The following is a 26,867-nucleotide window of genomic DNA, read 5'->3' as shown; positions in this document are numbered from 1 at the left end:
CTGCCGATTTGACATGAAACTGAACACCTCTCTGTCTCTCATAATAGTGGATGATAAAACAGTCATCCAACGAGTTCTGCGGTTTATGGGAATAAACAAGCTCTACCGAAAAACTGAAATTGTGTATGACCTGCCATGCTACATGCTGGCCTGAAAATGAAACGAATGTTTGCCCTTGCAGAGAAACCGTGGGAGGTCAGCTGTCACTGTTAAGCCTCGATTTATCAGTGGGTGCTACTTTGCATGCTTTGGAATAGTATAGTAGTCCCTTGCTTGGTCGATCTTCATGATAGTCGTATACAGTGTACGCAAGACATACATTTAGAAAAAAGCCAGACATAAAAAGAGTCTAATAAGGTAGGCTTCCTATGCGGACAATTCATTTCAGTTCAGGTTCTTAAAATCGACAGATTGCTGTATACGATGTTAAATATCACGCATATGTGTGTCTAGAACGTGGGTGCACTTGTAGGATGGAAGACAAGTGATACACAGTATTCCGCACTCAACTTTCGATAAACTGAATCTAGTGCGAATTGACAGGTGTACTACGGTAGTGTACCCGACTAGAACGGCGTGAGTTTGTGTGATTTTGTATGGGACAACGGACTGTTAACAGAAAACCCCCATCGTGAGATCGGTCCCGTTTATGGGAGCGACTGTATTTCACGGAAATTTGTTTTCAGTTGGATGCGTAAATTTAGCAAGAACTAGAAAGAATAATAAACAGGGAGTAACGTGATTCGTGAAGATGGTCACGTGACAATCGATGACGTGAGTGAACCTTACGTCTTTTTTACAAACCGCGTATGACAGCATCTCTAAGCGACTGAATTTTCGTAATGTTTGTGGACGGAGTGTGCCCCACCGGTTGATTGCACAGCACGAATGTGGCATCCAGAAACGCCTCATGAGTTACAGTGGAGAAGGAAATGATTTTCTAACAGATATTGTTACAGGGATCGAGTCATGTATTCACCGCTACCAACTCTCGTTAAAGTCATTCTTTATGTAATGGCAGTATTCTTCTTCTCCAGAAAAAAATCGAGATAGTTCCATCAGCACTCACAGTTGTGGTGACTTTGACACATGACACACGCAGGATATTACATTGCTGAAATTAAAATGTCATCCTGCCGCATCCTGCTTGCTGTCTTGCATAAAGTGCATCGGGTCATACGCCGAAATGGTAGTGGTTGTTTTGGTTGGAAATAACACTCCCTCCCGCCTCATGCACACACACACGCGCTGCAGGTAAACGCAGAGGTTATGGCAAATATTTCAGTGTGAGCACTTGGAACGACCATAATTTGTTTTGAAAAAATACCATCTAGATGGGCAGCACTCTGAAAATAATGAGTGGTCAGTCGTAAGATGCGAATATTCTGCAAGAAGTGATATAGGCTTTGAGGGCCTTGCAAATGATGGAATAATTTCAGGGGGATTACTTTGCACAAAATGTGTCTTGTAAGCTTCTCTTTTTGGACCATGTGGATAAGGTGTAGCTCAGAGACATAATATGACGAGATGAATATGGGAAACCTGCCAAAACAACACTCTAATTCGTAAGCAGAACAGGAACCCGCGGAGTTTGATAAATTCGTCAAGGACAGATTCTTCACGGTTCGATGCCCTGATAAGTGTAAGTGTAAAGTATGGACCGACATGATGATAGAACAGACGCTTATGAAACACGTGAAGAATGTTGGAGGTGTTTCACACGGAAGAGGTTTCATCGATAGTGTGTTGAACCGATGGATTTGCGTATACCAATAGCCCATCGCATTTGTGAAGCTATGGAACAGTTTTGCAATTTACGAGTGATCAACATGTTGAACTGAGGACTGAGAGGATAGAAACTGACGACAAAATTAGCAGCAGATTTCAGCTATGGTTGCAACAACACACTCCATTTGCTTATAAGGAGCAATTGTATTCATTAGGACCTAGATCATTAGCTTCTCAGGAAGTAAACTGCTACAAAGCTGTGTGTCTTGGTGAAGAAGCTCTTCGAACAATAGTGACTGTCTCTCCAAAATTTGGTTCTCTGATCCAGCATGGTTAAGACAATGTGCATGTCAACTGTTAGGCCTGAAAAAAATATAACTGAAGTAGATACAATTCAGTTATTTCAGAGAATACTGTGCACGTTTCATTCACCTGATGATTTAAAGGATTGCTTCAGTTACGAATTCTCGAGTGTACCAATGTCTCTGTTTGACAGCAGTGGATTGATGAGGAAAATTAAAATGTCGTCACTGTACAATCTTTTCAATCAAGTACCTGAAAGGAATATTGACAACAATGAATCGAAGTTCTTTGTTATAGATGGAGGGTTTCTTATCCATCTCGTCGTGTGGCCCGAGAATGGAAGTTTTGGTGACATTTATAAAACCTTAATAGCCTATATTCAGAGACAATATAAAGATGATGTTGATGCTGTATTTGACGGATATTCAGAAAGCTCTCTGAACATAAAAACTATTGAACGCCAAAGGCGAACAGTAAAGCGGACCTCACGAGAAATTTTCTTTAATGATAAGACGTTATACTTTGAATCACAGTCTGACTTTCTTAGTAACCTTAGAAATAAGGAAATGTTTATTACACAACATGTGCAAAAACTAGACAGTTTCTGTATTTAAACCAGGATTGAAGAAGACGATGCAGACGTTGAAATTGTTGCAAAAGCAATAAGTGCTTCAAAATTTTACCAGCAAGTGATTATAGTGGGCCAAGATATAGATCTTCTTGTGTTAATTATCGCTGTTGCTCCAGACGGCACAGACATAATACTGATGAAGGAAGGTAAGGTAGCATCAGAACAAGGTGTCACAGTTCTAAGGGTGTACGTAACTCCTCGTCCATGACTGCAAGAATTCAGTACTGTTTCTTCATGCAGTAAGTGGTTGCGACAGCACTTCAGCCTTGTTTGGGAAAGGAAAGCCCAACTTCAGATCATTCCACTTTTAATTCAACGATCCTGCTTCCTTTTCTGATACCATGGCAAAAGTAGGAGAGAAATTTATGCTCTCTCTCTACATAAAAGCGGTAGAGTCCTGATGATAACTTAAATGCCATTCGATTTAAATGTTTTAATGTACTTTTGTGTCAGGCAAACAGTGCTGCCATACTCTCGTTTGCCATCTACTAGTGATGCCGGACACCTCCACTCTTTCCGAGTTTACCTACAAGCCTACCTGTGGCTGGGGAACAACTTGGATCCCAGAAACTGGGGCTGGAAAGAAGCAAATCATCCCTCTCGCGGTTCACATGAAACGACTACCTGCTCCAGAGAAAATACTGCTACTGATTCCATGCGGCTGCCCTCAAGGCTACGGAAGAAAGTGCGGGTGTGTGAAGGCTGACCTACACTTTGCACAACAATATGCAAAAACTGTCGTGGACATAGCTGCACTAATGTGCCTCGCAGTGATTTGAAAGAAGATTTGGATGATGTTTTTAGGTAAAAAAAAAATTCACAAGAATTTATTTGCTTGATATTGCGGTATTTTCATTGTATACATGTTGTACATATGATTGTACACATATTACAACAAAAGTAGTTGTTGATTAGTTTTACAGTAGTTCTTAATTTTCATGAAAAATATTTTCATTCCAATAATGGCATAAATCTAAAGTAAAAGACTATAAAGCCAAGTTGTCCCATATAAATAAAAGTCTGTTTTAAAAGGAATTTCACTTTTTTTATCTACAAATTTTAGCACTCATAAACTAATTACCTTGCTTAAACATGCATTTGATCTTCTCTGAGTAGAATTTCACCAGAAATATTTTGTGTCCTATAGATAACTTCGTTAAATGAACCGATTTTCGTAAAGTTTGGAAAAAGGAAAATAAATTACATTAAGGGATGGTGGAGGGGGAAGCTCCCCCGATAGAGGAGGGAACTTTTCTATTTTTTACTTCGTCATATCCTAATAGCGTTTTCCCAAGGTTTCAAAACTTTATAATTTTTTTCCGCCATTTTCCCTAATTTGCCTGGACTACTAGTTACACATGTTGTTACGCAGCCATCGCAACTGGGCTGCAGAATAACTCAATGATTGCATGTTTACAGGGTGACTCAGTTGCCAATGCCTACAGGTTTCATGCAACGCACAACACCTTCAAGTACCACGTGCAAGAATTTCGTATTCACAAGCTTTGCTATGCACGAACTATTAGTCCTGCACTAGAAAAAGTGAACAGGACAGTTTCGAAAGAAAATTAATGTAGTAAATTTTGTACTAGGATGCTTTGTCGCTAGAGGCCGTAGTTTTAGAATTATTCAAGAAAAACATACGAAAGTGACCTTCAAACGTGTTTTTCTTGATTAACTCGAAAACTGTGGCCACCATCGAAAACTTATCCTAGTACGAAATTTAACTGCATTAAATTTCTTACAAAAGTTCTGTTCATTTTTTCTATAGGACAAATAATTTGTGCGTAACAGGCGAGAGAATAAGAAAGTGTCACATGTGGTTTTTCAAGATGTTGCAGGTTGCATAAAACCCATAGGTAGGGGCAACTAGATGTTGCACATTACGCACGTGAATGGGACATCTTGAAATTTCACAATTTTTCCTTCTAATCTAGAGCTCAAAACGGTATTTCTTTTTTATGACTAATACTTCTGTGTCTATAGATAAAGTATATAACAACACAACTAAAGATAGCATGAGCGTCTTCTTCAGGGTCCACTATTATAGTTCTGTGATATAAAACTAACGATTTCATTTTTGCGTTACTTACAGCTTTATATGTCACGCTCGTGATGATGTACCCATCATTTCGTTAACGTTCATAGTGATTGTGATATTTACAAGGATATAAGACACTGCGCGAAATTCGAAAACGTTTGTAGTGAGAGTAGGGATCGCTATGATTTTGCGTTTGGTGCATACTGCATAATATATTGCTGCATATGAAATTTATGTGAGATACTGAATCTTTCATTAGACTTGGGTGGTGGCCTCTATCTGCCACCAATCTCGAGAAAATTGGTCTGATATATCATACTAATTTGCGATCGCTTCGTAGCACACTCATTCGCGATCGCGCCGGGCCAGCAATTAGGCCAGAGTGAAATATCCACAACATTCCTTATATTCCATAAATGGTTTGAGATGACGAAACGAGATTTTACAAAGGATAGCACACAAATGGGAGAGTATTTTACCATATCGTTACTATGCAAAACTTCATTTTCTACTGTGTTATTCCACTAGCTACAGACCTTTTCGATAGCTGGTGAAACGAGAAATACTACGGATTTTGGAACAACATGATGAAGACGTTAAAGTTTTTTTTACTGACGATGTACTTTTTCATAAGCTACTCTCCGCTGTGTTTTGGCAAAAGAAGCAAATTTTAACATGGTGAGTAGAGAAATGTGTAGGTTTTGTTCAAAATTCGCCACTCATGACGGTTCTCTGAAAGTTACAAATGGTTAACAAGCCAAACGAAAATAAGTCGCTACATTTTTAGCGGAATTCTTTTTAGACACTAACGAAAGCGGAGATAACAATACACCTTTCTGCATGGTCACCAAAGGCCACCAGGCAAGTGTCGGCTTGGAAGCGCTTATTTTGACATTTACAAAAAACATGAGTATAGGCTTCAGTTTAGTTCCTTTCCAGCGCTCCTTTCCAGCGCTCGGTATTTCACCTAAAACGTTTGCCCATAACCGCCACCACTACCAATCTCCCCACGCGTACCCTGCCGACAGTGAATTTACCGGGAACGGTGTTTTGCGCGGACACTACCTGGGATAGTAACCTACATCACCGTACACAAGTTTTAAAAATTCTGTCCCACCGCTAGGGACCCCTCATTCTGAGTGTGGTCTCTGCCTAACTCATTTCAGCAACGTTATGTAAAAGCTTGCATCAGCCGAGAGTACATAACAACACCAAAACCACATTCGCCCCAGGGAAACGGTAGAGTATACAATGAACAGCAGACGAGCAAACAAACCAATGTTATGTACAGGGTGACGACTTGTCTGGGAAACACGGAAAACTGGGAATGCTCAGGGAAACTTGAATTTACTGGAAAAATAAGGGAAATTTCAGGGATTTGTTAAACACTCACGGGAGGCAGAGAGAATTTAGGGGGGAGATGAATTGTTCGTAGGACAGAAGTGTTCTGTTTCATTTTTTACAATTTGCTATAAGATTCTGCTTTGTAAATAATGGGTTGTAGAATCGCGTACGAAAAGGTGAAGGTTAAGGAGGGCGTTGAATTATTGTAAACTTTGTTGACTGATCGCACGCATGACGAACTCGGGGACCTTCGTTATTGTTCACGGATTCTCTGTATCCAACTTCGTTTACCAATCCATGACTGAGTGCAACATTTTTTCCTACGAAATTTGAGTGTGACAGAGTGCAACGTGCACGAGAGGATGCATTACATAGCTGTGAATTCGTCATTCACGCAAAAGGCATGGTTCTTTTTTTTTAATTAAATAGAAAAACTGGCTGAAAAATCTGGAGTCCCCAGTTTACTTACTTCTTCCAATCTTCCGTTAATCCATCTCCGCCTCCCTCCTCTCTTTGTCCATCTCCTCCTTTCTCTTTTCTCTGCACACCCCCTCTCTCTTTATCCAACTCTCCTTCCTCATCTCTAGTAGTTCTAAGTTCTAGGGGACTGATGACCTCAGAAGTTAAGTCCCATAGTGCTCAGAGCCATTTGAACCCATTTTTTTTGTATCTCCAGCACCCGCTCTCTCTCTCTACCTCCAAGAACCGCCACTCTGTCTGTCTCCTCCTACCCCTCCCTCTGTCCATCTTCTCCTTCCCCCCTGTCAATATACTCCCCTCTCTCTCTCCATCTCCTCCTCTCTCATCTCTCTGTCCATCTCCTCCTCAACCCTAATAACATCTCCTCTTCCTTCTCTCTATTTCAGTTCCTTCCTGCCACCTCTCTGTTCATTTAATCTCCCCTCCTCTCTGTCTATCTCCTCTTCTCCGTTACTTGTTCATCTCCTCCTCCATATCGCTGCCTGCCTCTTCCTCCCCTGTCTTTGTCCATTTCCTCCTCTCCCCTCTCTCTGACCATTTCTCCATTCTCTATCTCTAACCATTTGTTCTCCTCCTCCCCTCCTCCTGTCTGGGCCTCTTTGCCCCCTCGTTGCCTGTCCATCTCCTCACTTCCCATCTCTCTCCTCGTTATCACACTCATATCAATAGGCTAGTAGTTCTTCCCCCTATGTGTTTCTTCCCGCATTGTAATCAGTATGTATACCAAATCTGGCACATGTAATTCGTCAATGATTTGTTTTACTACTTTGTCAGACCTCGTTTCCCTTATGGCTGTGACCGAGCGAGGTGGCGCAGTGGTTAGCACACTGAACTTGCATTCGGGATGACCATGGTTCAATCTCGCGTCCGGTCATCCTGATTTAGATTTTCCGTGATTTCCATAAATCGCTCCTGGCAAATGCTGGGATGATTCCTCTGAAAATGCACGGCCGACTTCCTTCCCCGTCCTTCCCTAATCCAATGAGACCAATGACCTCACTGTTTGGTCTCTTCCCTCAACCAACCCAACCCAACCCAACCTTGTGGCTGTTGGCTGATTGCCGAAAGTTTCTGTCTAGGTTCCCACAGTTCCTTTTAGTTATTCAGACTACCGAAAATTCAACCAGACCGTTTTATGGGTGGCTGACGTAGAGCTTTAGTAGCCGGTGAAATGAATGATATTTGACAGTTTTACATCAGTGTTGTTTGCGGTTTTAATTAAATTTTTGGCACAGCTTAGAACCATGCCTTATGATGTTTATAGGATAGCTATTTAATTGACCTCTTTTTCCTTTTAGATAATTTGATGATGGCTAAACACGGCAAAACGCGTCATTTTTGTATAAAAATAACTTGACACTGTGACTGTTCTATTTTTATTGTAATCCTTTGTCATATTGTTCTGTACATAGTTCCGCGTAGTCAGCGCGTGCACAACTTTCCCACTAGAGCGCGCCCCGCTAAGCACAACAGCGCAGGCGCAGCGCTCGTCCATCTCAGCGCTACGAGATGGCGCTGCCATAGAGACGGACCAAATTCTGCTTCCGCCAATCCGTGTATTAATACGCAATGCAGCCAATGAGATTGCTGCTAACGTAGAACCTTTTCTCCTCGCGGATCAAACTCACGCAGTGATACATGAACGCGCGAGGTATTATAACGAGTGTATAGACCTCCGATTAGTCAGTCTGCCTTTGTCATCACCAGTCTGTACGAGTTCTACATTTGTCTGTACCAGTCTATAGTCAAGTTTCAGTCTGCGCCTAATAAGATTACCATATTCCTGTACATAGCTATGAAGGTAAATGTATAGACACTTTTGTCAAGTATCAGAGATATATGTGAGAATAAGATTAACGTACCAAGACGAAAGGAACTTCAGATTGTCAATTGTAAATAGCATCCAGAACCAAGTTAAGTAATTTTTATGCTTGTTAATATTTTAATAAATGTGTGTGAAAATTAATGAAGTTCTGTTTAATGTTGGTCATCGTCAATCTACTACTCTAAGTGTGCAAGTGGCATTTCTATCGTCTGACCTAACGGCAGAAGATAAACACGCCACGATAAGACCACGAGACATATTGCTGACACTCGCCTACTTCGTTAGAGCGACAAGTCAAATAATCTGATGGTGTGTGTACTGAAGGTCTTACAGTACGCTCACCACACATATGTTATCCGATTTCGGACACACTCGAAAGTTTTGGAATTTCTGGGAACGATATCTTTCCAATATCAATGTCGATAAGAGACAAAAATTGCCAATACCCTCGATCCTAGGAATGGATAAACTGTTTATGTACTAACTGTTTATGTACTAACCTACTCACACCTGGAAAATTTTTTTAGATCTCTTTTTTGATGAGTATGAATTTAATGTGACAAACTGATTTGGTCACGAGCTAATGTCGTGTGCTACTAGCCTCAGTAGCAAGATTAACGTACATTTGAATGCAAACGTTTCGTAAATGCGCAGGGTCCCGAACGAGTAGAAGGAGGAGGGCTGCTCGAGCGACCACCACCCGACGTCGCGGCGAGCGTCGGCACTCGGGCTCTAGGAGGCGCAGGTACGAAGACCACAGCGAGGAGACGTCGCGACGCCGGGGCCACCGCAGCAGCAACCGGGGGAGGTCCCGCCACAGCAGGTCCAGGGAGTACAGGGAGGACAGGCGCTTCTCTCGCGAGGGCAGGGGCAGGTCCAGGGAGAGGGCTAGCCCCCGGGAGAGCAGGTCCAGGGAGCCGCGGGGCGAGCGGCCCGGCGAGGGCCGGCCCTCCAGCCAGCAGCAGCCGCAGCAGCAGCAGCAGCCGCCGCCGCCGCAGCAGCAGCAACAACAGCAGCCCAGCAGCGGCCGTCAGAGGTCCTCCGGGGCCTACGGCTACACCGACTCTGACTGACTTGTCTTGTCGCTCGAATTATTCGCTTCGTGCTGCTGAAGCGAAACAAAATTTTAGGAGTGTTCTGCTACTGCGTTTTTGATGTATTTTAAGCGTGGAAATGTCCTGTTTAGTGCCAATTACTACTCTCGTGCCTTTTCACCTTTTTAAAACGACCCTTTTCCTTACCTCTAATTGTTAATAAATTTCTTTAAATATTTAAGAATATTATTGCGCATAATACGGAGACACCCCTCACTGTTATCACAATAGCTATGTTACCGAGAAAAGTGGATAAATGTAACGTAATGTACACTACTGGCCATTAAAATTGCTACACTACGAAGATGACGTGCTACAGACGCGAAATTTAACCGACAGGAAGAAGATGCTGTGATATGTTAATGATTAGCTTTTCAGGGCATTCACACAAGGTAGGCGCCGGTGGCGACATCTACAACGTGCTTACATGAGGAAAGTTTCCAACCGATTTCTCATACACAAAAAGCAGTTGACCGGCGTTACCTGCTGAAACATTGTTGTAATGCCTCATGTAAGGAGGAGAAATGCGTACCATCACGTTTCAGACTTTGGTAAAGATCGGATTGTAGCCTATCGCGATTGCGACATTGCTGCTCTCGTTGGTCGAGATCCAATGACTGTTAGCAGAATATGGAATTGGTGGGTTCAGGAGGGTAATACGGAACGCCGTGCTGGATCCCAACGGCCTCGTATCACTAGCAGTGGAGATGACAGGCATCTTATCCACATGGCTGTAACGGATCGTGCAGCCACGTCTCGATCCCTGAGTCAACGGTTGGGGAAGCTTGCAAGACAACAACCATCTGCACAAACAGTTCGGAGACTAAGGCTGCGCTTACCCTTGACACTGCATCACAGACAGGAGCGCCTGCGATGGTGTACTCAACGACGAACCTCTGTACACGAACGGCAAAACGTCATTTTTTCGGATGAATTGAGGTTCTGTTTACAGCATCATGATGGTCGCATCCGTGTTTGGCGACATCGCGGTGAACGCACATTGGAAGCGTGTATTCGTCATCGCCATACTGGCGTATCACCCAGCGTGATGGTAAGGGGTGCCATTGGTTACACGTCTCGGTCACCTCTTGTTCACATTGACGGCACTTTGAACAGTGGGCATTACATTTCAGATGTGTTACGACCCGTGGCTCTACCCTTCATTCGATCCCTGCGAAACCTTACATTTCAGCAGGATAATGCACCACCGCATGATCCAGGTCCTTACAGGCCTTTCTGGATACAAAAAATGTTCGACTGCTGCTCTGGCCAGCGCATTCTCCAGATCTCTCACCAATTGAAAACGTCTGGTCAGTGGTGGTCGAGCAACTGGCTCGTCACAATACTCCAGTCACTACTCTTGATGAACTGTGGTATCGTGTTAAAGCTGCATGGGCAGCTGTACCTCTACACGCCATCCAAGCTCTGTTTGACTCAATGCCCAGGCGTATCAAGGCTGTTATTAAGGCCACAGGTGGTTGTTGTGGGTACTGATTTCTCAGGATCTATGCACCCAAATTGCGTGAAAATGTAATCACATGTCAGTTCTAATAGTACCTAATTATACTATTAGCGATAAACCTATTGAGAACATGACACTGTGTAAGAGTTTGGCGTATCATTAAGAAGCTATATGATACGTGATATCCACGTAAAATGATGAAGGCGAGTGGAAGATTTAGACTTGCAGGAAGGTTTGTGGGGCGGCGGTTAACTCGTGAAAATAAATTTTTGCTGTATACATGCTTGCAATTCATAATGTTTGAATGTTGAATCAGTTTCAGGCTTTTAGAATGTTGTTAATGCTGTCTTTCGCCGTTCTCAACACTGGCTCTCTATTTACTTTTTTGGCTCCCAGAAAGTGATTTAACCAAACGTGAAGCCAGTATTTAGAGATCCTAGTGCCCACTTCATCTGAGAATACCATTATAGCTGCAGCTTATAGCTCTGAGGAATTAGGAGATTGTCCGGGATTTCTAATCAAAAACGATTTTCCAAAATAGTTGAGTATATTCTGAAATTCACTGATAAAAAACACAAGTATCCCTACAACCTAACTAACAGAGCAGTTCAGAGTCTAATGCGCTGATGCAACTATAAATGTCCGAATTAAATGTTAAAAAGAATGCTCGCCAAAATTTGATGAGAATATTTCATCAAACGCCACGCTAAAATAATTGGTAGAATGTCTGTCCCGCGACGGCACGTGAAAATACGACAATACGCAAACTGACGCTAGATAATGAAAATCATCCCAGAATTAACCCTTCACTTGAAATGATTTCATGGTTCCGCGTATCTCTAGTAACTTAATACGACACCCGAGGCTGTTTGTAGCAGTGCTACCGAAGCGACGTGACTCCCGACACAGCTGACGTGCTATTCAGCGTCTGGAGAGAACTGGGGCCTTCCTTCCTTGCGCAGCGCTCTTATATATATAGCCGCGGTGCGGACGGCTAAGGGAACGCCTGATCAAATCGGCTCTCCCGACTAGCCGCTGGGCTAGTAACGCACCACTTCAAGTTACATAATAATTTATAGCTTCTTTTGCTGATGGCCGATGAAGCTCTTAATTTAAACGTGCATTCAGCACGCAGGTAAGTATTGATAATAAAATTTGGACGTGGCTAAGTTAAATATTTTGGGCGAGAGAATTAATTAAATTACACTGCACGCAGCAGATGAGCTCTGAACTGGCCCTTTTGAGATCCGCTGTCGCTATAATTTTATAGGTATTCAAAAGAAACTTTTCACATCTCCACAGTCATAGCGGACCTCCAACCTATTTAAATCTAAACATCCTATACTTATTTCTTAGCCTACTTAATCTATCTTGCTTCCTTCAGTTTTGAGACGAAAACCAGAAAATAATGAATTTCCACTAAAGTCTTAATCTGTGAAATCCAAAGTACTGTTTTTATTAAATCATTATGAAAGATGAATCTAAATATAAATTTTGAAGTCTCTAGCTCTTTTCTGTTGCGCCAATGATTTTTTCAGAAAAACGTCCAAATTTCAAAAATGGCTGAAGTTATCGAACTGATATTTAACACACATTAATTTAGTATTATTCCTGACATGCTAGAAAAGTTTTAGGTCATTTGCTTGATTTTTAAGGTATTGCGCAACATTTATGACGTCAGAGCTAGTTACAGCAGACTGGCTGGCACACAATGGAAACTGATGTGAATTTACTACAGTGTGAGTAGGCTGCTTCCCTACATCACCCTCTACTTAAATTTTTTTTTGTTTATGAATGTTAATGAATGAAAAAAAATTTAATTACAAAAAGGGAAGCAAGAGTACAGTTTAACTCCCTATAAAAAATCAAAAGTGAAATATAAACATGTAGAAACATTAAAGAAAACTGATTACCTACATTAATTATTTAAATTGTGGGCATGTTCACTGCCTTTTTAAACAATGTCATTACTCAAAATTTTAAGCAAAGTCAATGAAATATTTTGACATACATATTGCCTTAGACAAACAAACACATACGAATTGAAAAATTATGAAAATCTTAGATCCATTAAATACATTAAATACATTTTTACATACACAAATTCAAAGAAAATAACATGATACATAAACAGATGATTATCTCTTAGCAGTCTTTTCTTAACCTGAAAGAAAAGTTCACAAATAATTTTTACACACGTGGTTGTAGCCGCTTTGGCTGGCGTCCTACACTTCCATTCACAAGGGTAGAGGAGGGGAAGTTGCTATGGTGTGCGTCCTTTACGTTCTCTCTAAATTACATGGGGGAAAGGGGAGGGGTCACTGTGAGTTGTGTCCAAGTCTCTCCACGCTTTCACGCAGCTACCAGGCTGCCATTATCTGGTTTGTCCTGTAGAACAAACAAAAAGAGTGCCTCAGACTCTGTTCACTTAATATCTAAGGGTGGGTCACAATGAAATGGGTATATATACATTTTATCCTTCAATATTTTGCTGGAACAAAGTTAACAGAACTTTTTCAATTTTACTCTCGTGGTTACTTAATTGTCATAAAATCGGTAAACAAATGGCTCAAAACGCCGTTAGTCACGTACTAGAGAAAATCTATGCTCAAGGCATACAATCATGAATCCTATTTAACATCAATTTATTATTTCTGGGCCGGAACACTGAACCAATGCTCGGTACATTCCTAACACATTTGTATATTAAGCACTTAACTGACTCATCTTTGATTACCTTATTCTTAGAGATAGTATGAGTATAATTAGTGGTTGTTTTCTCAGCTTCTTTGTACATGTGAGTAACTTTTGGTAATAGTACCGTTCTGAGTGTTCAAAACACACTACGTTTAGTTGACTACAAAATCCACTTATTGGTCCTCTGCTGTTGTCAAGTTCCACATCTGCAATTAGGTACTTACTTACTTTGAAGTGTATTTATGCTGAGCTAAAATTAATGTTTCACGTCTGTCAGTATGTTACTTATTTATTTTGCTAGTGTATGTACTTATTTAACACTCACTCTATTAATATTTAAAGCATAGGATAGCACATTTATTTCATATTCATAGTGTATTGCAGCTGATCAGTTTGCTCACGTGGCAAACCATTTTCACTCGATCGGACGCTGAAACCTCAGGTAGTCTCTCTCAGACCTACCACTAAAGTGCATCAAGTAATTATGGACGAGCGTAATGCTAAATTCCTTAAACCTATAGGACACCATGAGCTGCTCTGTCTCATCTAACATAAGGGTACCTATGGTCGCATTCACGCCTCCAACTCATAACCTCAATACGTGTAGGTGTATCCTGTCACACACTACACTAAAATAATGGCCAGCTCCAACCTTATAAATACTTCAGGGACGTGTCCTTCACGTCTCAACCACAAACACTGCTCAATTCTATTACACTGCCTTTCCTTGCTACACCAGATGAGTTTAATCTTACAACTTATCTGCATATTTTTCCTAACACTAAGCAATCTCTTTTACTATTTCTTAGTTAGCTCTAATGCATACACTAGGTTTCACTACCACTTCAGATCCTGCTTGTATATGAATTCATATATCTTTTTAAATTACTGTTGGTGGACCATTTTCAATAAAACAATACTTTGTACTTACCATATTACCAGGGTTCTATACATACTTGTTACTCAAATACATCGTATCTTAATTACATCATACTTCTCTATTGTTTGTCACTATTAGGTATTTTTCTTCACTAATCGGTGGATAGAATGGTTACAGAACTCATGGCTTGATAGCCATGACAGAAAAATTTCATGTCTGGAAAGAAGAGGTCGAAATTTTTGTGGATAGGAAAGATGAAGAATGAGTGAGACCTGAAAGGGAAAGAAGATCTCACACAGCTGGGACTGCACAGCTGCCACACTGTGTAGAGGTTATAGAACAACCTCCTCCCTACAGCATTCATTGGCTTAATGCTGTATTGATAACCATACCGGAAAATTTAATGTATGAAAGAAGAGGTCGAAATTTTTGACGACAGGAAAGAGGAAGAATGAGTGAGACCTGAAAGGGAAAGAAGATCTCACACAGCTGGGACTGCACAGCTACCACACTGTGTAGAGGTTACAGAACAACCTCCTCCCTACAGCATTCATTGGCTTAATGCTGGCTTGATAGTCATAACGGAAAATTTTAGTATTTGGAAAGAAAAGGTCGAAATTTTTGAGGACAGGAAAGAGGAAGAATGAGTGAGACCTGAAAGGGAAAGAAGATCTCACACAGCTGGGACTCCACAGCTGCCACACTGTGTAGAGGTTACAGAACAACCTCCTCCCTACAGCATTCATTCATAGCCTTTGACCACGCCACTTCGATCTGAAAATACCCTATGATGCCTCTTTAGAACCTGTCTCAGTTCTTCCTTCTGATTGGCGGAAATTTTATCGATTTCCTGCAATTTAGCTTCTATTTTGTCTAAAATAATTGCTTCTTCTTCTTCTTCTTCTGTGTTCAGCTTACTGTTACTAAGATTAACACCTTCATCCCAATACCTCCTATTTTTCAGAACTCGTATAGGCAGCTCCCAAGTTTCATCATCAGTTACTACATGTTTATCACTAAAAGGGACTGTAATTATTCCGGTTATTGGCAAGACCATTTTTAACTGGCTTCTTTCAAAGACAACAACACTCTGATATTTTGACAAGAAATCTATGCCAATTAAAACCTCAATACTGAGATTGTTTACAATTAAACATGGATGATCATTAAATTACCATTAATGTTAAAGGGTAGTAAAGTTTCTTGCTTTACCGTTTTTGAAACCTTGCCAGTAGCACCAATTATTCTTAGTCCTGATACCCTCATTACTGTAAGCTTGTCTTTACCAGGTAATGCATCAAAGAAGGACTGAGATATTGCACTCACCTCACTTCCACTGTCTAAGAGACAACGTACATTGATACCCAACATATTCACTATTATTATAGGGTGGCTTATTCTAGGTTGTACAGGTGGTTCCTCAAATTCATCTAGTAGTTCCTTTTGGATTTGTCTCCAACTAAAGTGATCGACATCTGTCTTCATTACATTTAGGTCACAGTGTGTAGGGGTTTCCTGAATTACATTTTCAGCTGCCTTTTCCAGTCGGTCTATTAATTTTAAATCGAAACACCGCACGACTTCATTACATTTAGTTTGCTGAACATAACCCAAATTACTATAGTCTGAGCGATTCTGCGCCTCCAGACCGGGCATAACACTAGTTACAGCTAAACCACTTTCACCATTATCGTCGGTTTCCTTCTCAAGTGACAACTGGTCACAGCTACTGGGTTCATCGACCCTCAACAGCCTACCCTCTACATTCTCACTTATCTCCCGTCCTAAATCTATTAGTACATTATCAACATCCTGCACAGGCACTTTAGATAAGAGCACATCATCTTCATCATAAATATAAGCATGAATTTCTTCTGCTTCTTCACCTGTCAATTCAGTATTTTGTAGCTCCTCCCTATCGTTACACTGCTGCGCCTTCTCTTTCTCTTCCCACTTAGAAAGCGTCTCTAACACGGTATCTATCAAATACTGTGAGTGATCTAATATTTCTGTTGTATCCTTAGGTGCTACCGACTCTTCATCCACATGTTCAGTCTGAGTATTCTGATCTGTCTTACCAATTCCCGTAACTACTGGCTTAGGAAAAGTAACCGCCTGGTGAGCGCCAGTGTCCTCATAGACGGGAACTAGTTTTCCTGCCTCGACCTACTGCTGTTTCCTTTAGTTTCATTATAGTTGACTGGCACAGCATTACTTTCCGTACTGTTGTTTACATGCATATTTCTGTTTGGAACAAAATTATTATCCCTTGGACTCCATTGTTGGTTCTGATAATTATTTCCCCAATTCCTACCTCTCTTAGGATGGCGAATACCTACTGTTCTGATGTTTACATTGCCATTTTGCTCATTCCTAAAATTACTATTATTGTTATTGGCATTTCTGTTATTACTTGCCTGCTCCTCATTGGCTGCAACACGTTCTACACGTTCCAGATACTCAATGAAACGATCCAGATTGTCTCTAGGGGCAGATATAATTCTAGTTTGCCAATACCATGGCAGTTTGGCTTCAAGACCCAGTATTATCATTTCAGGTTTCAGTTTTTCCGACAAATGTGACAAACGTGAAATCCATGACCTAGCAAACTCTTTAATTGATTCCTTGCCTGCATTGAAGCGTTTTCCACTCCAAAATTCTCTCAACACTTCATTTTGCTTATTACTAGACCAATATTCATTAATGAAAGCTGTTTTAAACTCCGCTAATGTCTTACACTTCAACATAACATCAGCTGACCAACGCATGGCGTCACCTGCTAAATGGCTTCTAATAAATGAGATTTTCTCTCGTTCAGACCAAGTTGGTGGAATCACATCTTCAAAATCGTTCCAGAAATCTAGCGGGTGGATATTTTTATCTGGATCAAACCGCAAGAACTGCCGACACCCGATAAAAGCGGCGTTTGCAGCTACAACTTGTTGTATATTACCATTACCAGAAGTTACTGAAGCTACTTTACTTTCAATGTTAGCAATGTTAGTACTGATATTTTCTACTTTCATTTCAACATTATCTACTCTTTGTACAATATGAGTAGTATCAGTTTTGATTGCATCTACGTCTGCTTGACATATGTTTACCATTATATTAACATCTTTAAATCTATCTGAGCACAGTTCAGATTCCGCCTCGATCTTTTCTGTTAACTTGTGCTCCAGCTTCGCATCTTCCATTTGGAAGTCCTTGCGAACCTCAGCAACTTCGGATTTTACTGTTTTATACATTTCAGAAAATTGTTGAGCAACCTTTTTCTTAATATCCTCATGGTTGTAGCCAATTTTATAATTCAAACTGTCTAGATCCTCTTTCAACTTATTGCAACCAGCCTTGAAGGTATCGTCCATTACCTCCAATCGTTTATTAAAATTAGTTTGACTGGCCACAATCCGGTTATTTACCTCACTTATATTAGATTTTAATTCAGCATTACTGTTTTTGACCTGTTCACTTATTTCAGATTTTAATTCAGTATTATTGGATCCTAATTTATTGTCCATTGCCTCAAACCGCATATTAAAATTTGTTTGACTGGCCACCATTTCAGACTTTAATTCAGCTGTCATTTGTGCATTACTGGCAGCTATTGCTTGTAATATAACATTTAAATCAATACCCCCAACATCTTTGGGTTGCTCACTAGCTGGCTTTTTATCACACTCAGGTGACAAAAAACTAGCTCCAATACCAGAATCATCAAAACTAAATGAAACTTCTGATTGATTAGTCATATTTAACTTCTCCTTCTTAAACTCTACCATCTCTGAAGGCTGTTTCATTTTTAATTCATCAGAGAAACTATCATCCAATAAATTTACAATTTCTACTTTCTGCTTTACTACAGGGGTCTCTACTATTGAATCATTACCCCTTCCCACACTACTGCCAGGAGACAATACTTCATATTTCACTTTAACATTACTACTTTCATGCATATTTACACTTGAAACATTGTCTGAATTTACAGTTCCCTCAACAGACATAGGTTCTAATTTAAGTTTAAACTCAGTTTCTTTTGGCGGTTCCATCGCCGACAGTCTTTTAGTGCAGGTTAGTAAAATTTTTAACAGTTTTTCACTTAACTTAGTTCCTTCTGCAAGACGTTGTCGGTGCGGCGTACCAGGATTACTGATGCGACGTGGCACGTTGAACTGCAGACGGCACTCCGACGGCTGTTGTGTGTTTGCGTGGCCCGTAACTGCAGGCGCGGCTCCGGCTGCTGCGGCGGACGGCTGCGGTACGGCGAAACTGGCTTCTCACGATGCCGGCAGCACCGCTAGACTCAGTGCCAGCTCCGTCAATCCAGATGCGTTGTTAATCCAACTGCGTTGTCCACATGCCCACGTAACACTTTCACTGTTCTATTACTCAGCTGCATGTCGCATTCCACTTGCGAATCCGAATAGTTAAAAATCACTTTCACTTAGTTGAGTTTCCCGGCCGATGCACCATATGTGGGGCGGTGGTTAACTCGTGAAAATAAATTTTTGCTGTATACATGCTTGCAATTCAAAATGTTTGAATGTTGAATCAGTTTCAGATTTTTAGAATGTTGTTAATGCTGTCTTTCGCCGTTCTCAACACTGGCTCTCTATTTACTTTTTTGGCTCCCAGAAAGTGATTTAACCAAACGTGAAGCTAGTATTTAGAGATCCTAGTGCCCACTTCATCTGAGAATACCATTATAGCTGCAGCTTATAGCTCTGAGGAATTAGGAGATTGTCTGGGATTTCTAATCAAAAACGATTTTCCAAAATAGTTGAGTATATTCTGAAATTCACTGATAAAAAACACAAGTATCCCTACAACCTAACTAACAGAGCAGTTCAGAGTCTAATGCGCTGATGCAACTATAAATGTTAAAAAGAATGCTCGCCAAAATTTGATGAGAATATTTCATCAAACGCCACGCTAAAATAATTGATAGAATGTCTGTCCCGCGACGGCACGTGAAAATACGACAATACGCAAACTGACGCTAGATAATAAAAATCATCCCAGAATTAATCCTTCACTTGAAATGATTTCACGGTTCCGCATATCTCTAGTAACTTAATACGGCACCCGAGGCTGTTTGTAGCAGTGCTACCGAAGCGACGCGACTCCCGACACAGCTGACGTGCTATTCAGCGTCTGGAGAGAACTGGGCCCTTCCTTCCTCACGCAGCGCTCTTATATATATAGCCGCGGTGCGGACGGCTAAGGGAACGCCTGATCAAATCGGCTCTCCCGACTAGCCGCTGGGCTAGTAACGCACCACTTCAAGTTACATAGTAATTTATAGCTTCTTTTGCTGATGGCCGATGAAGCTCTTAATTTAAACGTGCATTCAGCACGCAGGTAAGTATTGATAATAAAATTTTGACGTGGCTAAGTTAAATATTTTGGGCGAGAGAATTAATTAAATTACACTGCACGCAGCAGATGAGCTCTGAACTGGCCCTTTTGAGATCCGCTGTCGCTATAATTTTATAGGTATTCAAAAGAAACTTTTCACATCTCCACAGTCATAGCGGACCTCCAACCTATTTAAATCTAAACATCCTATACTTATTTCTTAGCCTACTTAATGTATCTTGCTTCCTTCAGTTTTGAGACGAAAACCAGAAAATAATGAATTTCCACTAAAGTCTTAATCTGTGAAATCCAAAGTACTGTTTTTATTAAATCATTATGAAAGATGAATCTAAATATAAATTTTGAGGTCTCTAGCTCTTTTCTGTTGCGCCAATGATTTTTTCAGAAAAACGTCCAAATTTCAAAAATGGCTGAAGTTATCGAACTGATATTTAACACACATTAATTTAGTATTATTCCTGACATGCTAGAAAAGTTTTAGGTCATTTGCTTGATTTTTAAGGTATTGCGCAACATTTATGACGTCAGAGCTAGTTACAGCAGACTGGCTGGCACACAATGGAAACTGATGTGAGTTTACTACAGCGTGAGTAGGCTGCTTCCCTACAGGTTTCTCAAAAAATGAAATACATCTGTAAAGGAAATCACATACAAGACGCTAATGTGACCAGTTCTACAGCATCGTTTCAATGTTTACAATTCTTGTAAAATAGGAACGACTTTAGACTTCTGGTGTACGCTGGCACCATTACATATATCACATACGACTACTGAGAATAAGATAAGGGAGATTAGTGTGTGTTCAGAGACGTCTAGACAACCATTCTTACCTCAGTCTTTACAGGAATGGAACAGAAAAGAGAATCGACAATGTTTGGAATGATGCACCCACTTACGGAGTTTATGTGTGTATGTAGAAGTATCACAGTAGTTGATGCAATACGCAGGTACTTCATTGTGGTTGACAATAACGCGCTACGATCTGTTGAGAGGGCGTTTCGAATTTAAGCTTCGCCATTGAATTTGAAAGAGAAGGTAGTACACCAGGTGCCATAAAATAACGCCTTATGTATCCACACCTTCCACACCTGTTGCTGTTACGACGAAGAAGGGACACCAGCAGATGAATGACGTACGCGTTAAGCGCCGAAGAAGATAGAGCAATAGTAGACGTGGTGCCCGTGGTTATACGAGTATATCAATCACGATGGCAGACGGACCTGCAGACAACGTGGTCGCCAATGAAACTGCATGCGCTATCATCCACAATGAATGGGCATGTGCGACTAGGTTGCCCCTCATCCATGAATGCCTAAAGACTGTATATGGTGAAGAGGTAATGTCTCGTCAAATGGTTGCTCGGTGATATCGTATGTTCCGAGAAGGGAAGGTAGAGTGTGGAGGGTGAAGGTCGATGTGATTGTACCTCCACGTCCACTAATGAAATAACTTTGCTAGAGTACAGGTCCTGGTGTTAGCAGACAGCGCATGATGGTGTCAGACGTGGTGTCTATATTGCGTATTGGCCGTCCTCAGGCCCATCACATGCTCCATAAATTGTTGGGTTACCGAAACTTGTTTGCAAGATGGGTGCCCACAAACCTGACTCTGTATCAGAGGAGTGCCAGAATGGCAGTCAGTCTCCATCACTTGATGCGGTAGAGGTGAGAAGAAACTGAGTTCCTGTACAGAAGCATCACGGGCGATGAGACGTAGGGGCACCACTTTACCTCAGAATCCCAGGTCGCCTCATTGGCCTGGAAGCATTCCACTCCACCAGTACAAGATGTGCGACAGTTCCTTGTATCACAGGCCACCGAGGTTTAGTAGAGTGGTTTCTTCAAACTGATAGCACGTTATGAAAAATGTCTCAATGTCGGTGGCGACTATGTTGAGAAATAGTTCAGGGTGTTTAGTCCATGATGCTATGACGTACTTGTTTGAGGCAATGAAGTTCCCGTGTGAAGAACAATGAGGAAACGTACTTTCGGAACGTCCCTCGTACAAGGGGCCGGAAGGACAATCACTTTTAATTCATATAAGGTTGAAACTGATTCGAGTGTTCGTTTACTAATTGCGGCAGTTGTTAATCAAATGTGACTGCATATTCTTTGCATAACGTATTTTGATGCGAAAAACACCAATAAAGTGAGCTTGTTGTGACTGGAAGCTCTATGCGTCACTATCAGGAGTTGTGAGTGGTCCATACCTGTCTGCTTTAGATTAAAATTGAAAGTTGAGGTTATAATGCTAGGGACAAATGTACAGAACTTGGCTACTCGAGAATATCGGTGCTTGTAATGAAACTTTACCTATTTAACACGTTATAACACAGGAACTAATTACTGTACAAGTACCAAATTTGGTAGCATTAATGTTCAGAGTATGACTTCCATGCGTCGCAGAGCCACCGTCCATGTCCAACTGTGGCAGCCAGGACCCATGATCAGTCATAGTGATCATCGTCTCACTTACCTGACCAGTCGCAGTGCTCTTGTTGACTTGTCAAAATGAGCTTGGACAAAAGGAGCAGGACATTATTGGTGAAGCTGTATTATCAAAACGACAGTGATGCTGCAGATACACTTCGAGTACAGCGCCGGCTGAAAAATTAGGAAGGGTCTTCTTTCTACACCTGCTGTGCTGAGCATGATGAAGTTCGAATCAACAGGAGAACTGGGTATCGTTCCGGAAAGAGGCCGACGACCGGCTGCACCACATGTGGTTGACGAAATCGCTGGTGCTCCGCCCAATTCCCGATCGTCAGGCAAAGCACATGCTGTGTCACGACATTTGAACGTCCCGTGGTCGGCCGTACGCAAGGTGCTTCGAACCATTCTGAAATGGTATCCCTTCAAGATCCGTATCGTACAGCGGCTTGCACCAAAGGACGTAGAACGACGTGTTGATTTCGCTCCCCACGTTCTCGCAAGTTGACGAGGGCTGTCCCTAGGCCATCCTATAGACAGACGGAGCTCATTTTTTTTCTGACGGGTGAGGTGAACACACAGAATTGCCTAGTGTGGGGATCTTCTCCTCCAGTCACTGTGCATTAAGTTCCTCTGTATGGTTCACGGCTACATTCATCGTTGGTCCATTCTCTTTTGAACAGGTTGACGCTCAAGGGCCAAAGATGTGTAGTGTGACTAGCCAGCGTTAAGTCGATATGCTTCGCCAACTTGTAATACCCGTCCTACAGGAGTGAGACGCACTGAACTCAACAGCTTAACAGTTTTCATGCAAGATGAGACCCCACTGCACATCGCTCGTGAAGTTCACCTGCTTCTCCGAAACTCATTTGGAAATGATCGAATTATCAGCTGATCGTTTCCACATGCTTGGCCGGTACGATCAGTTGATCTAACTCCCTGTGATTTCTGGTTGTGGGGCTACCGGAAGGACAGGATTCACCAGGGAAACATTCAGAAATGTGCTGATCTGAAGCGCAACATACCTATGGACATGTTTCGACCGCTGTGCAGAACGCAATCCTGCTCTTTCAGACCCTGGACACTGATGGGAGACATACTGAGCCCCTATTGTAACACTAATGCGTGTATTGGTTTGATGTACCTGAGCAGAACATTTAAAGTGTCTGAATTGAACTGAGTCTGCATTGTTTCTCTTCCTGATGCCGTTGAAATTAATGCTACCAAGTTTGGTACTCGTATGGTAATACTGTAACGTGTTAAATAGGGATTTTAGAAAGGAAATCCTAAGGAACCAATACTGAAGTCAAGCAATTAGCTATTTACTATCATTGATTAGAGGCAACTACACAAGACGTGTGCAGCCAATGGAATAGAGCTGCTTATATTTCAAGTCCAACGGAAGTAGAGTTGGTACAACATAACTTGACCCCTGTGCAGAAATGCATTGTCGTTCTCAGCTCTCGACGAGTTCACCTCTTTGTCCTGAAGGGGCAGCCGCCGCAGTTTTCTGTTGCCTGCTCAGCTGCGCGCTTTGCCCTTCAAGCCGTGTGACAGACCGTGTCTTCGAACGTCAACGTCAACGTTGAGCGCGCCGTTCAGTGTGCTTCTGAATGCTCACAAACGATGCGACTTGAGGCTACAGTACAAATGTCTCAACGTGGTATACGCGATCGCAGAGAGCTCTAGCGACTGTTGTCGGCTGTAAATGGCTCTTAAACCATACTGTTTTACGGAATGGAGGTGCCTAAAATTCCTACGCTCTCTCTATTATTAAAACGCACATTTCCTCCCTAGTGCATATGCCAGTCATGTTGTTGTGTCTGTAGCATATATAAATAAAAATTTTAATATCCATGAACATGGTACAAGGGAAAAAGGATAGTACCATGTCCATTCACTAAGGACATCAACTTATAAAAGTTCCATTATAAACCAAGTGATGCAAATTTACAATTTTCCTCTAGATAAGATAAAAATAATTCATCAGTTCAACTTTTTAGTAAAATCGTAACGTTATTCTTACTTTATCATTGTTCCTATTCAGAAGCAGAATCTTTACAAAATGTGAAATATTCATAACTTCAAACAAGACAGTGATAATATCTCACTGTAAGTAGAAGAAACTGTCTTATAGATAAAGCCTATCGAACAAACTGAACTTTCAGAAAGAGCGCACTTATATTTGCATAACAACGAATATTACAGAATATTCTTCTATAATAAGGAAGTATCAGAATCTACTAGAAAACGTGAAGTTTAGTGAAAAAAATATTTGGATCCGGTGAGACAATAAACAAAAACACATCAGTGGCTACAATACCAATCCACATCTACTCATTATACTGGACGTACCACCCACAGTTTGCAGCTTACCATCTGCTGAAAGATTTATTCGTATATGTGTCATTAACCGACTTTTACTTATAACCAATCGTTTCAAGAACAATGCGTTTTTAATGGACCCTCAATATTGCGTTGCCTTGAAATGGTATGCTTTATAATATGCAAGCTACAATTACTGTTCAACCACAATATGATGTTTCCATCGTTTCATTACAACAAATCGTACTGGTTTTCGAGAAATTCGCGAATTTCTGTCCTTAAAAACGGGATATATACATATGCGCTTCGACTGATAGCCAAAATGGCGTCTCACGACTCTGTACTGAAGATAAATTGCGCCATTTGACGTATGTGGCGTTCTTCCATCTCACTGGTCTACGTTCAAACACTTGTTCAGAATATCTAAAATGCTAGATATAGTCCTGCACGTTCGGAAAGACTCGTCAACTTGCTTTCTCCGGGCTTTGACGTCAGCAATTCGGCACGTTCAACGTCCAGCGTTCGAATGTACTGTCTGTGTGCCGACGGTTTTAGGAGCAGCTGTCTCAGCTGATTGCGTGCTGATTTTCGTATTCGGTACTGCAGTCAGAGACTACTGTCTTATCCAATTACTGGACTTTACTAACTAACCTGTTAATATGATCGTTTTCAGGCTCAGTAGCTGTAGCTTAAAAGTTCCGCTTCTGAACAGGCTTTACCTGCTGAACTGCATCTCCACTCCAATGCCGTGTCCGCATACAACACAACCCCCAACACTGTCTTTGTCCTCTCCCCTATTACACCGTCTGCGCAAGTGCGGGCCAAATTATTCTGTCTGCGTTCTACAACACTAAATGAGGAGACGCGAAGTGCAAAGTCATGCATAGTGTAATCAGTAGTTCAAAAATGTTAAAATGTGAGTGAAATCTTATGGGATTTAACTGCTAAGGTTATCAGGCCCTAAGCTTACACACTACTTAACCTAAAATAGCTTTAGGACAAACACACACACACCCATACCCGAGGGAGGACTCGAACCTTCGCCGGGATCGGCCGCACAGTCCATGACTGCAGCGCCTCAGACCGCTCGGCTAATCAGTAGTGAACACTACGGTCGGCTGTCGAATTCACGGCAGGTCACTTGTCTTACAGCATGAAGTATGGCACTATGATGTGTTTTGGAAATGTGTGCAAACATTGGATCTAATGGTATATCAGAAATGTAATATATAGGAACTTCGACAGGAAGACTTGTGCTCATCGAAACTTTGTACAGTGAAGCTACACTCCTGGAAATTGAAATAAGAACACCGTGAATTCATTGTCCCAGGAAGGGAAAACTTTATTGACACATTCCTGGGGTCAGATACATCACATGATCACACTGACAGAACCACAGGCACATAGACACAGGCAACAGAGCATGCACAATGTCGGCACTAGTACAGTGTATATCCACCTTTCGCACCAATGCAGGCTGCTATTCTCCCATGGAGACGATCGTAGAGATGCTGGATGTAGTCCTGTGGAACGGCTTGCCATGCCATTTCCACCTGGCGCCTCAGTTGGACCAGCGTTCGTGCTGGACGTGCAGACCGCGTGAGACGACGCTTCATCCAGTCCCAAACATGCTCAATGGGGGACAGATCCGGAGATCTTGCTGGCCAGGGTAGTTGACTTACACCTTCTAGAGCACGTTGGGTGGCACGGGATACATGCGGACGTGCATTGTCCTGTTGGAACAGCAAGTTCCCTTGCCGGTCTAGGAATGGTAGAACGATGGGTTCGATGACGGTTTGGATGTACCGTGCACTATTCAGTGTCCCCTCGACGATCACCAGTGGTGTACGGCCAGTGTAGGAGATCGCTCCCCACACCATGATGCCGGGTGTTGGCCCTGTGTGCCTCGGTCGTATGCAGTCCTGATTGTGGCGCTCACCTGCACGGCGCCAAACACGCATACGACCATCATTGGCACCAAGGCAGAAGCGACTCTCATCGCTGAAGACGACACGTCTCCATTCGTCCCTCCATTCACGCCTGTCGCGACACCACTGGAGGCGGGCTGCACGATGTTGGGGCGTGAGCGGAAGACGGCCTAACGGTGTGCGGGACCGTAGCCCAGCTTCATGGAGACGGTTGCGAATGGTCCTCGCCGATACCCCAGGAGCAACAGTGTCCCTAATTTGCTGGGAAGTGGCGGTGCGGTCCCCTACGGCACTGCGTAGGATCCTACGGTCTTGGCGTGC

The sequence above is a fragment of the Schistocerca cancellata genome, chromosome 1 (assembly GCF_023864275.1).
Source record: "Schistocerca cancellata isolate TAMUIC-IGC-003103 chromosome 1, iqSchCanc2.1, whole genome shotgun sequence".
NCBI classification, from domain to species: Eukaryota; Metazoa; Arthropoda; class Insecta; order Orthoptera; family Acrididae; genus Schistocerca; species Schistocerca cancellata.
Note: the sequence above shows the minus strand (reverse complement) of the source record.